General features: G+C 40.3%; 1 long non-coding RNA gene and 1 other non-coding gene across 13 annotated transcripts in view; one reads left to right on the top strand and one right to left on the bottom strand.

Moving 5' to 3' along the window:
* LOC140694721 (uncharacterized) overlaps nt 1-12,316 on the bottom strand; it is a 40,901-nt gene extending 28,585 nt beyond the window's left edge. For 4 of the 12 annotated variants that reach the window (XR_012070677.1, XR_012070725.1, XR_012070592.1 and 1 more), the window contains exons 1-4: nt 12,138-12,303; nt 10,682-10,800; nt 8,941-9,017; nt 4,078-4,190 (exon numbers count right to left, since the gene is read on the bottom strand). This is a non-coding gene — a long non-coding RNA (uncharacterized lncRNA). Of the gene's footprint in view, nt 1-1,398; nt 1,846-4,077; nt 4,191-8,940; nt 9,018-10,681; nt 10,801-12,137 lie in introns of those variants that run through there. The other 8 variants (XR_012070482.1, XR_012070415.1, XR_012070562.1 and 5 more) reach the window with 8 other exon arrangements.
* Nucleotides 5,457-5,619, top strand: LOC116281573 (U1 spliceosomal RNA). The gene has a single exon (XR_004191049.1). It is a non-coding gene; the product is annotated as a U1 spliceosomal RNA (small nuclear RNA).
* Nucleotides 12,317-15,659: the final 3,343 nt, after the last annotated feature.

Genomic DNA, 15,659 nt, shown 5'->3' with positions numbered 1-15,659 from the left:
CAAGAGTCAATAAGGAGATGGAAATCGATTACAGAACCAAAAATGAGATAAAAAACAAGTTTATACTGTATGGCACAGGGAACTATATTCAATATCTTGTAGTAACTTACAGTGAAAAAGAATATGGAAATGAATATATGTATTTTCCTATATGACTGAAGTATTGTACTAGAAATTGACACAACATTGTAAACTGACTATACGTCAATAAAGATACATTCTAAAAAATGAAACTTACCGAGATTGTTTAAAAAAAATCCCTTTCCAGTAATCATTTCACATACATATACCAAATCATTATGTTGTACAACCTAAACTAATATAATGTTATGTCAATGATAGCTCAATAAAACTGGGAAAAAATTAAATCCCTTTCCATAGAGTCAAATGGTTGTCTGCTGTCCCAATCTAGACCTTAAAAGATTATAGAAGTTCCTATAAGGAAGCATACTTGCTGATTTATAAATGAATACTATTGCAGGAAGATTGCCTTTGGAGTGGCCGAGGTCTTCACAGTTAAGGTCTGGACCTGCCACCTCTCCACATCCTTTGCTCTTCTAGCATAGTGAGAAGCTTCATAAATGTTTTTGGTTGATGGCAAAGCTATTGAGTTTCAGTTGTCAAATCTGATTATTCTCTCAAAGGAATGGGGGAAAGGCACAAATAATCCAAAATAATTGACTCCATAAATACCTTTGATTTTGAAGTATACTGTGATAATGTTATGGTAAATTCGCCTTGGTATTTTTTATTCATGGTTCCTGAGCATGAATTAGCTAACTCAGGAATCTGCCCTCTCACTAAGGAAGCTGCAAGTGTCCCTAGAAGATCCTTCCAATAGGAAGTTCCTTCTCTCCCTGCCCCCTTTGAGCATGTGACAGAAGCTCTGCCAATCAAATGCTCTCTCCCAGCACTTTGACATTTGATCAAAAAGGAGAGGAGGGGTATGACCTTTGGTCTCAGTGGACTAAGAATGGAGCTCTAAAGACTAAGTGTAGCTTTAAATGGACTAAGAATGGGTCTCAGTGGACTAAGAATGGGGGCTTTAAAGACCAAAGGGAATTTACTGTCCATATAGAAAACTCAAAAAGGGACCCACTAGGATTCAATTCCCTCATTAAATTACTCATTTACAAACATTTATTGAGCATGCACTGTGTACCAGACACTGTACTAGATGTTTGCATGTACTCATTTCATTTAACAGATGAAGAGAGATTTAAAAACTCATAAGAAACTTGCTCAAGATCCCACAGCAGGCTACAATTCAAATCCCTGAGTCCTGACTAATTCTAGTGCTTTATCTACTATTCCGTAGTTTACTCCAAGGTTTGCCCACACGTAATTTTAGGGGTAAAATGAAAGAAAAAAAAATAGATTATTTCTAAACAGCTGGGATTGACTTAAAAAGTAGAATTAACTTTATTTCAACTAAGTGAGTATTACAGCTTATGCATCATCCCTGAGAACACATCTCTAGTAGGGGTGGAGACTGGAAGGGAAATTTCTCAGGAGATAATGGGTGGAACCACACACATACATACACACACACCACACCACACCACACACACACACACCCCAGCACAAACAAAACAGAATTCTCCCTGGATCAGAGGGGATGAACCTCAAACAGCCAATAGACAGCTGATGGTTGAGGTGTTTGGAATGCATAAGGTCAACAGTCAGCCACTTGGCTACAAGTGAAAGAAATTCAACTCTACTAGCTTAGACAACTACAGAAAAAGCCTCAAGGGCAATGGCAACTAAGACTGGCTCTCCTTCTCCTCTTCCTTCTCCCGTAGGTGCATCTCTCGATAAGTCAACCACTCCCTCTCAGACAAGTTCCTACAAGTGAATAGAAGAATAGCTGTTGGCAGTTTTCAGACCACACCTCCCAGCTACCCCACCCAAGAACTTTACTCCTTCCTCTAGTGCCAATTCAAACATCCTGGTGCAGGACTGGGAAGGAGGGTTGCTAGGGAGGGAAGAGGGGCTGCAGCCGGTGGCGATGATTATCTAGAAGAAATGCAGAGATAGGAGCCTGCAGTGAAAACATTAAATGTCCTCCACGTGGAGTTATAGTTCTAATTGGCCTCTCTGGTTATAATTACATCATTGTCTCCATAAATTCAGGAAAGATGTGGATGAAACAGGAGGTTAATGAGCTCAACTGTATCCCACATCTGCATTAACAACATCATTATTTTCATTTATGGGTATATTCTGTTGATTAGTTTTTATGCCTATTAGCTTTTAATGGACTGTGACACATGAAAATTTGAGTGTGCTGATCATCTCTGATAACCATCCTAGATTTTTCTGTAGATTTTCTTTCTTCATTGATTCTTCTTTCTCATTTCAGAATTGATTAAATATGTTATACACAAGTAGATAGATTCAAACCAATGTTCATTTACAAAAGAATTCATTAGAGCCCTGTATTTGCATTTCTCCCCTCACTTAGCATAGAAAAAAAAGAGGGGCCCTAGACCAGAATGGGGGTGTGGGCTGGATTAACTCCTTGTCTTATCACTATCACCCAGTGACCTTGGGGAGGTCCTTTAGCCATTTAAGTTTCCATTTCACTCTCCCTGAAAAGGTTAATATGACCTACGCAGGGATATTGGGAGGAGTAGAGATAACAGATGCTTAGCACAAGGTATGGGAGGTTTAACAAATAGTGCTTATTGATTTTCACCAAAGCCATTCTCCTACAATGCCCTGAGCACTATTTATCCCAGGTTGGGAGGACTCAGCAGTGCCCACTCCACACTCACTCACCTGCCCAAGGTACACAGAAAGTGATCAATCACCAGAGGGATCTTCCCTGTCTGAGCCCAAACTGCCCTGCACGGTTCACGGTCCATTTGATGTCCCTATTGCACTGCCACAGGACACATCCTGTATTGTTAATTCAGACTATTAACTCCCACACTGTTCAGTGTTTTGCCATCAGTGGCCAAACTGACCTCATTTCCTGCCGAGTTAACCTCATTTCCGTTTTTTGATAGGGTTACTAAACCAAATGAGTCCCGAGAATACTGCAGACACAGTATATCTGGATTCTGCAAGGGGGATGATAAGGTCTGTGGTGCCTCTGTGGCTAGCATGGCCAAAAGAGGGGGAGACAGTATAGACAGCGAGACTCATAGCTCACCAGCAGCAGCCCTTTGATCAGACCAGGAGAAGCTGTGGATTGTGGGAAGTAGGTAGGTGCAGAGAGGTTAACCTGGGAAGAAAAGCTAATGTGGTCATGGAAGAGATCCTCCAAGATCTAGAGTAGGAAGCCATTCACTCATTCACATAGCAATATTTTTTTAAATAAAAGTATAGTTGATTTCCAGTGTTCTGTTAATTTCTGGTATACAGCATAGTGATTCAGTTATACATATATATTCTTTTCCATATTCTTTTCCACTTAGATTATTATAAGGTATTGAGTATAGTTCCTGTGCTATACAGTAGAACCTTGTTGTTTATCTGTTTTATATATAGTAGTCTGTATCTACACAGCAAATATTTATTGAGTGCCCATGCAGGGCACTATATAAGGCTCTGGGATAGAATAGAACCAAACAGACGTGACTCCTGCCTTTTTTGAGCTTACAGTCTAGTGGTGGGGAGAGAGACAGTAACACATAAATCATCTGAAAATTTCTAAAACTGATGTGATACAAAGAAAATACCATGACTTGGGGCAAGAGAAAGTACTCCCTTAGGTATGACCATCCGGGGATCTAGAGAATGAGTAGCCAGCTGTGTGAACTTCTGGGGCCAGAGCAAGCTAGGCAGAGGGAACAGCAAATGAAAAGGCCCTAAAAAGAGAATGTGCTTGGTATATTAAGGTCTAAAAAGAAAAGCAGGTCCAGGGAGCAGAAGTGAAATGAGAGAAGGCGAGAGAGGCAAGGAGAGGAACTTCTAGTGAAGAGCCTCCCAGATGATGGACTCCATGGGGGTTTCACACAGTGCCAGCTGCAGCCCCCTCAGCTCTCAAGTCAGCAGAAGTAGTGACTGGAGCAGCCTGATTCCCTCCCTCCCACCACCATCACCTTCGATGCAAAAAGTTCATCTACTTACCCCAGGGTTCCATGTGCACACTATAATTTTCTTCATGTGCCATGATGTGGAAGGTCGGGTAGCACTGATGTAGCTTTTTTGTAGATCATGTTTAACACTTCAAATATTGACTCCTGTATAATTTCAAAGGACAAAATTAGAACCATTGCCTAGAAAATATAGAGATGTACTTCAAAACAAGGGGAACTTTAAAAACTATTAGAATCATCCAATGATGGAATGGGTTGCCTTAAAAAATAGTCTGCTAGGAAGAGGACAACACACATATTGGGTAGGAAGACTCAATATTATAAAGATATCTATACACCATAAATTAATCTATACATTTAGCATAACGCATAACCAGGAATAAAACATCAAGTTTCTGTAACTACACAATTTTAAAATTTATATTCCAAGAATATCAGGAAAATTCTTTAAAAAAATTTTTTTATTTCTACTTTTTGGGTGGGAGGGTAATTAGGTTTGTTTGTTTGTTTATTCATTAATGGAGGTACTGGGGGGTGAAACCCAGGACCTCATGCATTCTAAGCACGCGCTCTATCGCTAAGCTATACCCTTCCCCCGACCCCCAATCTGGGAAAATTCTTAAAAATAATCCTGGAAAAAAAAAAAAAAAAAGAAAAGGAAGACCACCTCTTCTATGTATTAAACATAGAATAATAAAAACAGGACTGTAAGGGATGTGACTAGTGTTAAAAGGAAAACCATGGTGCCAAAATGGCATCAGTCATTCATGTTAAAAACCCATGATACCAAGCCTAGATTTAATATCGGATCTAACTGCAGTTTCAACCTCTCCCAGAAATGTAATCTTAACCGACCAGTCTGGAATTTTCAGGTCAAGCACCTGTAAGGCAATCTGTCATGTGGGCCCTCTCCGTTTCCACCCCTCACCAATCAAAAAGAGTCAGTCTCTATAATAAAACTCTGGCTGTTCCCTTCCTCCAACAAAAAAGATGTCCTGGCCTAAAATAATCCTTTCTTCTCTTTTGCTGATAGCTCCTTGCCCCACCCTTCTTCCTATAAAGACCTTCCATTTTGTATAGCCCCTTGCAGGCTTTTCCAGTGCCAGATGGGATTCCATCCAATTCATGAATCTTCCTAATAAAATCAATTCGATTGTTGAGTTCTGTTTTTTAACACTAGGCAGATAGATAAATGAAACAAAATTAAAAGCCTAGAAACATATACGTAAAGTTGTATATAATTTATATATATAAACTTAGTTTATCACAAAAAATGGTATTCTAGGGGAAGGGTACAGCTCAGTGGTAGAATATGTGCTTAGCATGCACAAGGTTGTAGGTTCAATCCTCAATACCTCTGTTTAAAATATATATATATACACATACACACACACACACACACACACATATATATTTATCTGGCAGGGGAGATACCATGATCACAAAGGTGGTTTTCCCAGGCGAGGCTTATCCATTGCACTCCAGATGTGCTGACCCTTGCGATTTCCCCAAATGTGGGAAATTTGACTGCATAAATTGTGGTAGTGAGGGACTGTGTTCTCACTTTCCTCTGATCTTGTTAATAAGTAAATAAATAAATAAACCTAATTCCCTACCCCCTCCACCCCCCAAAAAATTAAATTAAAAAGAGAAAATACTAATTAATTCCAGAGGTTTTTTTTCTAGCTTTACTGAAATATAATTGGAAATTGAAATTGTATATATTTAAGGTGTACAACATGATGTTTTGATGTACCTTGTGAAATGATTACCAAAATCAAGCTAATAACATATCCTTCACCTCATCCGGTTACCTTTTTTTTTGTTTTGGTGGTAGTGAGAACCCTCGAGATATACTATGTTAGTAGATTTCAAGTATGTAACTCTAGTCATCATGCTATACATTAGGTCTCCACAACTTATGCATCTTATAACTGAAAATGTGTACCCTTTGACCAACATTTCTCCATTTCCCCTGCCCTCAGCCTCTTGTAATCACCATTCTCCTCTGTTACTATGTGTTCTACTTTTTTAGATTCCACATATAAGTGAGATCATGCAAAAATTGTCTTTCTTTATCTGACTTATTTCACTTAAATTCACTAAATTCAGCCATTTTTTAAAAAATTCCTGCATGGAAAAAAACAGTTATAAGAGAACTAACAAACTGGAAATTTTAATTGTTCTAAATAAAAACATGTATGTATGGGGAGAGGGTATAGCTCAAGTGGTAGAGCACATGCTTAGCATGTGTGAAGTTCTGGGTTCAATACCCAGTACCTTCTCTAAGAATAAATAAATAAATCTAATTATCACCCCAGCCAAAAAAGGAAAGAAAAAACTATGTATGTATATAAAGTCTACATATTGACAAGAAAAGCAACAAGGAGAAAAAACTAATAGAAAAATAGCTGAAGGATGTGAACAGACTGAAAATAAACACAATGACTCTCATATATATGAAAAAAATGCTCAACTTCCTTCATAAGAGAAGTGCAAATGAAAACACCTAAAGGTAACTATTTCTGACCTACTAAATTGGAAGAAGTTGTTTAGTCATTAATATCCTGGTAAGAGTATGCGGAAAAAGTATTCTCATAATTGATGAATGGAATACAAGTTGATATAATGTCTACTGAGAGCAATTGACAATATCTAGCAAAGTAATAAATGCATCTGCTCTTTGACCCAGCAATTCTGCTTTTAGATATGTATCCTACAAATCTGCATGCACATGAAAAAAAAAGATGTAATATAGTCATTATTCATTGCAGACTTGTTTGTAATAATAAAAGGGCAGGAACACCAAAATCTTCATAAATAGATTGATTTAATAAATGACATGTCTGTATAAGGAAATGCTATGCACCAGTGAAAAGGAATAAAGCAGCTTGCTCTAAGTAATGGTATGGAATAATTTCTAAGATATGTTATTAAGGGGAAAATATTGCACTTAATCTGCGGACACTTGGGTTTAAAAAAAGAAATAATAACATATGCTTGTAAAATGCCCAGACTATCTCTGGAAGGCTACACATAAAAGTAGCAACAGTGGCTGCCACTGGGGAGCAGAACTGAGGTGCTAGAGGGAGAGGGATAGAAGAAAGGCTTTCTTTTCATTGTATATTCTTTTATACACTTTGATATTTATATTGTATATGTTATCTAATTTTAAAAACAGATTACAATTGAAAGTATGGAGTGAAAACCTGTATAAGTACAGAAAATCGTTAGCCACTCTCACCATCCTGTAACAGATGGTAGGGAGGTGGGGGATTTGAGGTGAGGCTTGACTTTACTGCGATACTCTGCCATATTGTTTCAATGTGTTACATTAAGCACATACAGCTTTTCTTGTCTTTGTTTCTTTCTTTTAAAATTCTTATTTTAATTGGAATGTAGTCGATTTATAATGTTAGTTTCAGGTGTACAGCAAAGCAATTTGGTTATACATACACATACATATATATTTTTTCAGATTCTTTTCCATTACAGCTCATTAAAAAAAATTGAATATAGTTCCCTGTGCTATACAGTAGGTCTTTGTTGTTTACCTATTTTATAGATAGTAATGTCTATCTGTAGCTTTTCTAATTAAAAAAGTTAATAGTAGTTTCCTCACCAGGAGTGCTGGTACAAAGCTGAAAAAATAATTTGCAGGAGGTGGGAAGGGATAAGTTGGGAGTTCGAGATTTGCAGATACTAATATATATAAAATGAATAAACAACAAGTTTATAATGTATAGCACAGGGATATATTCAATATCTTGTAGTAACTTATGGTTAAAAAGAATATGAAAACGAATATATGTATGTTCCTATATGACTGAAGTATTGCGCTGTACACCAGAAATTGATGCAACATTGTAAACTGACTATACTTTAATTTAAATAAATAAATAAATAAAACTATTTGCAGAGTACTTTGTAGGGGGAATTCCACTTTGATAGGGAATTTCAAACCAGATTGGTGGGTTTTTGGTGTTGTTTTTTTTTTTTAATTTTGAAGTATAGTTGATTTACAATGTTGCGTTAGTTTCTGGTGAATAGTGATTCAGTTATTTTTCATTACAAGTTATTACAAGCTATTGAATATAGTTCCCTGTGCTATACAGTAGGACCTTGTTGTTTATTCTGTATACAGTAGCTTGTACCTGCTAATCCCAATTTATCCCTCCTACCCTCTTTTCCCTTTGGTGACCATAAGTTTCTTTTCTATGTCTGAGTCTTTTTCTGTTTTGTAGTAAGTTCATTTGTGTTCCAGATGGTCTTAAGGCAGTTTTCAACATAAAACACTCCTTAGTTCTATTATCTACAACTCTAGGTGAATTGGTCTTATTTCTTCAACTGGATTATAAGCCCCTTAAGGACACAAAGTCTGAATTTTGCTTTTTAAAAAAATGTCCCTCATCCTTTAGCACAAAGGTACATAAACTTGTCAAATAAAGTCTGTCACTTGAATGCAGGGACATCTATTTTTTCATAGCTGACATGGTGCGGATTTAGTGCTCAGAGCTGTTAAGGTTACACATTGTTGTGCTAACCTTTCCTATCACAAAGAGAAATGTAATACAGTTTTCCTGGTAAAGGAGGCTTAGTCAGCACATTTTTCTTTGGGTTTGGTAAAACAAGAATTTGTTCAAAGTCAGTGGACCAAAAAGGGTTGGCCAGCACAATGCTATGATCTCAATTTATACAACACCAACAACAGAGCTGCAGGTCTACAGCCTGGGACCTTTCCCTGGGCACCCACGTGGGTCTCTGATTATCATCAATACTTCTGGGGTAAATCTTCTACTTAACGTGTCCTGAATGAATGACTGCACTAATGTAATGAATACATGCCCAAAGGAATAGACGCATGAATTATTAGATAAATACATGCATTACTTACTGAATGAAACACCTTCCCATGGGGCAGACAGACATATGTATGGGTCATGGACACAGAGCCTGCTAATACTGATGGACCTAGAAAGTAGAAATAGACACAATGAGCCCAGGACCGAGGTCCTTCCTGTTAGGACCAAAAGTGGCCCCACCCCCTGGTCAGTGCCCAAGAGTGTGCCCAGCCGAGTAGAGTACAAAGCACAGATTCAGAAACAAACATATCAAGATGGGCCCCCAACAAGGAAACTTTTATCCCTCCAAGGCCAATATTAAGCTGCTACTTCAAGAAATACCTACTTGTAAACCCCTTGATTAAAAATATTTGGTTTCCTCCATATTTGGCTCCAGATATTCTATACTCAGTTTTTTTTCACACCAGTAAACATGTATATGTCAAAATGTGATCATATCTAGATTTGTTTTTTCTTTTTTGCCACTTAACCCTTCTCTTACACACACACACCAAAACAATGGAAAATGGCAACTACAGCTCAAAAGCTTACAAAGTCCAAAAAGTGGTCAAGCATATATAAAATGCTGTCTTGAAAAAACTATTAAACTGGCAAAGGTTCCTTTTTTAATGAGAATGCTCAGTGTTACTATGGTCAAAGCAGTTCTACTGGCAAACTCCTGCTGGTGGTAGTATAAATTGGGAAAGCCCTTGGGAGCGCATTGGGCAATCCACCTTGAAAGCTTTAACAATATTCCTACCCTATGTCCTAGTGATCTCACTTCTTACAACAAGGATGTGATGCAAAGAAATAATCCTTATTCTTAGAACATAATCCCAAAATGTCTTTTAAAGACTTAAAATAGCAGACCCCACCCCACCACCCCCATTTTTCAGGCTCTGATCTTCTTTCTCTGCTTCTCTCCATAATGCATATTACATATTCATGTGTTTGTCTGTGTTTACTCCCCACCCACCCACAAGAATATAAACAAACTGTGTCCCTAGTGCCCTTGAGTAATTCCTTACACATAGTAGGTACTCATAAGTATCTGTTTAACTAATGATTTTTAATAGTGAAAATTAAAACAAATGCAAAAAATAGAGTAATAATGATTAAGTAATATTGAGCCAGTACGTTTTGGCAATCTTCTGATTGGCTATTGTGTAGTCATAATAAATGTAATTATAATAACTAGAGCAACTTAGAAAATAGATATACTGTAAAGGGGGAAATCAAAATGCAAAACAGTATAGAGGTGTGGTAGATTATCACAGTAATGACCCCAAGGAACTGCACCTGCCTGTATCTGGACTTTCATTAAATCCCCTCTCACACTAACTCTGGGCTTCATCATGTGACTTGTTTTGGACAATGGAACATTAGCAAAGACGATTCCGGCAGAGCTTGAAAACTGTTTGCATGGTGGGTCTTGATGTCTCTCTCTTGCTGCTTTTGGAACCCAGCTGCCCAGGTAGCATGCTGGAAATACACCAACCAGCCCATAGCCAGCGCCAGACACTGTCTCTTTCATAGAATGAGGCCATATTATATAACATCCAACTCCGGTTGAGCCACCAGAAGACTGCAGTGGCATGAATGGCCCTCGTTGATAATAGCAGAAGAAATGCCCAGTTGAGCTCTGCTGAATTGATGACTCACAGAATTGCGAGCAAGTGAAAGGGTTGTAGTATTAAGCACTAAGTCTTTGTAGTTTGATATATCTGCTTTATTGAAATACGTGTGCATATGTAGAAAAAAAGTAGCAGTGCTGTTTACACAGAAAGAACTCACAGCAATCTTGTGATGAAAGAAACTCAGGTGAAGAGACTTCTTGACAAGGTGTGACTTGCCATGGCCCCAACTGCCGGCACAGAGACCAGCATATTCCAGAGAAAAAAAGCCAACATAATCTATAGAAAAACAACAATAAAAAGCAGCACACAAATGAGTACAACGGTTCTGTTTAGAGCGATGAAAAAGTTTTGGCAAAAAATAGTGGTGAGAGTTGTACAGCATTATGAACATAATTAATGTCATTGAACTGTATAATTTTAAAACAGTTTGTTAAAATAGCATGTATATCCACAATTTAAAAAAACAAGCATGAAGGGGAGGGTATAGCTCAGTAGTAGAGTGCATGCTTAGCATGCACCAGGTCCTGGATTCAATCTCCAGTACCTCCATTAAAAATAAATAAATAAACCTAATTATCTCTGCCCCTCCAAAAAAATTCAAAAAAAAAAAACCCACAAAACCATATAAGCAAAGTCATCTATCACAAACTTCCTTCAAAACCGACAATCTTTCCCTAAAATGCTGTATAATCCGTGCTTAGCCACCATGAACTGCTCAAGTAGTAGGCCAATACCTGCTCAGGGTCACTTTCTATGTTTCCGTGCAGACTTAGACTGAGAGATGCAACACGGTCCTGCCCATCCTTTCAACAGCCCTGAATGTCAGGATGGGGTGGTGGAACTTACCTTCCTCAAAGGAATCAGATGCCAGTTGGCCAGATCCCCACAGGGCTCCTCACTCTCTCTCATGAGGCACCAAGGCACACTAAGCACTTACAGCCACGACCATGACCAAGAACGTTTTTAGTTTCAGAGCACGCTTCCCTGCCTTCTGCTGCAAGGTGTGGCGTTCACAACCATCATCTGGCACTCACCCCTTTGCCTTCTGCACTAGGCCAACCCTGGCTTTAAACACCTCTAGGAAACCAACGGGCCGTCATCTCAGGCTGAAACCTCCCGCAGAGGAAGGAAAGGGAGATAACACAGCACCTCACTCTCAGTCTCCATGAGAACGAGCTCTTTCGCAGGGTACAGCCTCCCCACCTCCCCGCCCGCCGCTCCCCCAGTTTCCCGGATCAGGCTGGGGGATTCCTCTTTGCAATGGTCAGCGAGCCCTCTCACAGGAAAGGTGTTTGCCAAGTGCCTTCTCAGTGGCTTTTATCCTAAACTTGGATCTGCTAGCACTGACTCATCCTTCTCTTGTGGCACCGATACTCAATACTAGGCCAAGGCGGTCGCCGCGAAATCCCGCCTGGCTTGTCGCTTTCTCTCCGCTCCCGCCACAGCCCCAGCGCAGTCCTTGCCGCCGGCCTCAGCCTCCCCAGAGCCTGAGCGATCCCGCGCTGAGGTTTTTACTTTTTTGCTTCCCCACACAAGTGAATATTTGTTACTAATTTCCCCACTCTTCATCTTTGTACGCTGTCTTTAGCCCTTCTGTCTGGGGGCTACTTTACCTCTTCTCCAAGGTCCTGGTAATTACCCTTCTAACTCAATTAGATGACATTCTTTCCCACTTCCTCTTTCCTTCCATTGTTACGCAGAGAGAGGAGAGCCGGCTGACGGTGCGGGGAACTGGATTAGGTAGCAGGGTGACTCCGCGGCTCTTCCGGGTTCTGCCGCTGCCCTGGAGGTCTCACTTCCAACGAGCGCCACACCGGCTCCACGCCGTCTTCCCACCTGCAAACCCAGGAACAAACGAGCCAGGAGTGTGGGAGAAACTTTTCAGGGGGCCTTGACTGAGGCCCTTAAGGGGAAGAAAAAATTTCTCTCTTCCCACTCCTGCCAGAATCTGAAAATTAAACTGACAAAGACAGATTAACAAGGGAAAAACATAGATTTTATTAAATTTTTTTCTTAATTTTTATATTTATTTGGGGGGGAGGCAATTAGGTTTGTTTGTTTGTTTGTTTAATGGTAATGAAGATTAAATTCAAAACCTCATGCATGCTAAGCACACACTCTACCTCTGAACTATACCCTCCCCCTGAAATTTTATTAAATTTTTTCGTGTACATGGGAGCCCTCCCAATAGAATGAACACCCAAAGAAGTGACCAGAGCTGGAAATTTTTGTATCTTTTAGACAAATAATTAATCTGTGAAGAATGAACAAGACAAACGGGTTTGTGGTAAGACTAGTAAATGCTGAAGAAGCAACGAGGAAGTTAAGTGTTAGATTAATGCTGTTTGTTTATATAGTCTCGGCTCCAAATTGCTTGTCCCTGGTAATGAGAGTCCTCCTTCCTTCTAGTGTACGAAGGGTACTTTTCACATGTGGGTTTTATGACCTGTTGTCAGGGAAGCGGGGTGGGAAGTGAAAGGGACCCTCCAGCTTCTGCCACTATTTAAAAGAAATTTTTGGGGGGTGGGGGGAGGAAAAAATTCGGTTATTTATTTATTTACTGAGGATTGCGCCCAGGACCTTGTGCATGCTAAGCACGTGCTCTACCACTGAGCTATACCCTCCCTCCATCACTTAAAAATTCCTCCAGCTTAAGATACTAAATATGCCAAATATTTTGGGGTGGCGCCTCCTGAATCCAATCAGCATCTTGTTACCACTTACTCAGATGAATGGGAGATTCTGACATCACAAAATAAGAACTCCAAGAGATTATGTGCAGAAAGAAAACAGCAGTGTTGGGAAGAAAAGGTAATTTGTTTCAGGGAAATCCATGCGAAAAAAATGTATATAAAATCTCCATCCTAGAGCTCTTTTCTCAAGTGATTATTCTTATCCTTTTGAGGGGACAGACACCCCTTTGAAAACCTGATGAGTGAGATAGAATCATATCCCCAGGAAAATACATATAAACACAGAAACCAAACCTTAGGAGCTCACTGCCTCCATGAATCCTGGAGGCACACGAATGCCAGGGTAAGTGGTAATCAGTCCTTTCCTTCTTTGTAAATCCCATCTTGAGTTCAGTGTAGTTCAGAGAAAGCATTCATTTGTTCATTCATTCACAAGTAACTCTTTGAGAAACTTCCAAGTGTCAGGCCCCACGCTGGGCCACATTGTGAGGCAGAAAGAGGTGAATCGGACACAGTGCCTGCTCCCGGGACGCTCACGGTCCGCTGGGGGAGACCTACAGAGAGCAGACAATGAGTGTACAGTGATGGAGGAGGCAGCCCTGCGAACGGTGGGAGCCAGGAGGGGAGGGGGCAGAAATACTTCCCACACTCCTCCTTCCCACAGCAGTCAGTTCCTACACCTCTGACTACAAAGCAAAGTGGTTTTTAAAAGCTCAAGTATTCCCTGAAGGGCTAGCTGAGCTGTCTGGGTCAGAGCTGTCACCCCCACCCCAGCCAGCTCTCACACCTCCGCTGGGATGGACCTGGTTTTCCTCTCTCCCCACAGGCTCCCTGGAGGCTGTCAAATGATTCACAGCCACCCCCACCCTTGCCTACCAAATCTGGGCCTGTTCTTGGCTCCCCAGGCCAGCTTTTTTTTTTTTTTAATCTTTTTTTTAATAGGGGGAGGTAAGTAGGCTTATTTATTTATTTATTCTTGAAAGACCAGAACCTCATGCATGCTAAGCATGCGCTCTACCACTTGAGCTATAGCCTCCCCCACAGGCCAGCTTTTAAATAAGTAGCCAACCCCCCACTGCACTTCCTTCTTTCCTTGCTTAAACCCTACTCATTTTACTAGTTGAGCTGTAGGGAAACGAGGAATAACAAAAATAACTAATTTAAGGAAGTTACAGATTTGCAAGAAACCTGGGGAGTCCTGGTATGAGCTGGTCTTTATCCACAGGATGGAAGTCTGGGCTGGGCTGAACTGGACCTGGCCCCACTTCCTCTCACCTCTTCCCTGAATTTTCCGTTCTTGAGGCTGTAGGGAAAAGCCACTTGCTCCCTGTCTGGGTTGGATGGTTGGCTGCTCTGCTTATCCGAGTTGCTTCCCGGAGCATCCCTTGGTAGGCTCTGGCTGCCCCTCTTCCATTCCTGGGCTTATCTCTTTTAATTTCCTATTTGGTTTTTGAAGAGCCCTCACCACTGCTTCAGGCCCTCTTGGCCTGACTAACTTTCACTACTCCCAGAAGATTCTCTGATTTGGAGACCTGGAAATCTTACCATCTTGTGCATTTGGTTCGTAGACTATTCAATTCTATTTTAGAAAATAAGTTTATAGTTTGTAAGATGAAGGCAAAACTTCATTAAGAAAAGATAGTAAGTACAAGATATGTGTGCTTAAACATAGAAAGGGTGAAAGGACCAAGAGATACCTAATATTTTAGAGGTACTAAATATACATGAGGCACTGGAACTCTAAATATTCATGATATCCTAAATATACATAACACACTAAATATTCACATGTAAAGTTTTAATGCGGAAGATAACAAACATTCTGGCCCCATCCTCTGTCCAAAATATACAAATAAAACCCATAGCTGCTCAATTGGCTAACTGATGAGGTACTTCGGTGGCCAGGTGTACTGGTCTGGGCATTTCTTTGATCTTAGTGTGTGTCATTGACCCAGGGAAACTTCCATCTATGGGCACACCTTTGCTTAAACATCAAAACTCTGGTCTTAGAAACTCACCCTTAGCAGGGAAGGCTGGTGCAGTCAAGAGACAACATGCAAACATGGTGCCCCCAAGATTCAGGTACTGTCACGCTTCTACCTCTTTGTTTCCTAACCTAAATGCAACAACCTACCCCATCTTTTTCCCCTTGCTTCTTCCTATGTGTTTTGATTTAATAAAACATGCGATTCGATCATTTAATCTGGTTTGACAGCTTTTCTGTCCCATGGCCTCTGAGATAGCAGGCCTCATAGTGCCCTTGGAGGGTCCCATTCTGTCATCATAAAACACCTCCTCTCACACCCCTTGTATCTCCAAATCCTATTTGGCTGGTTATGATAATGAAGTTCAGCATGCACTTCTACCTCGCCCACATTTTGCCCCCATCTTTTTTCCTTCCCCTCAAACACTGTCCTCCCAGTCCCATCCTGAGTCCTTCTG

This window comes from Vicugna pacos, chromosome 1, assembly GCF_048564905.1.
Source record: "Vicugna pacos chromosome 1, VicPac4, whole genome shotgun sequence".
Classification (NCBI taxonomy): domain Eukaryota; kingdom Metazoa; phylum Chordata; class Mammalia; order Artiodactyla; family Camelidae; genus Vicugna; species Vicugna pacos.
This window is presented reverse-complemented; position numbering and strand designations above follow the sequence as displayed.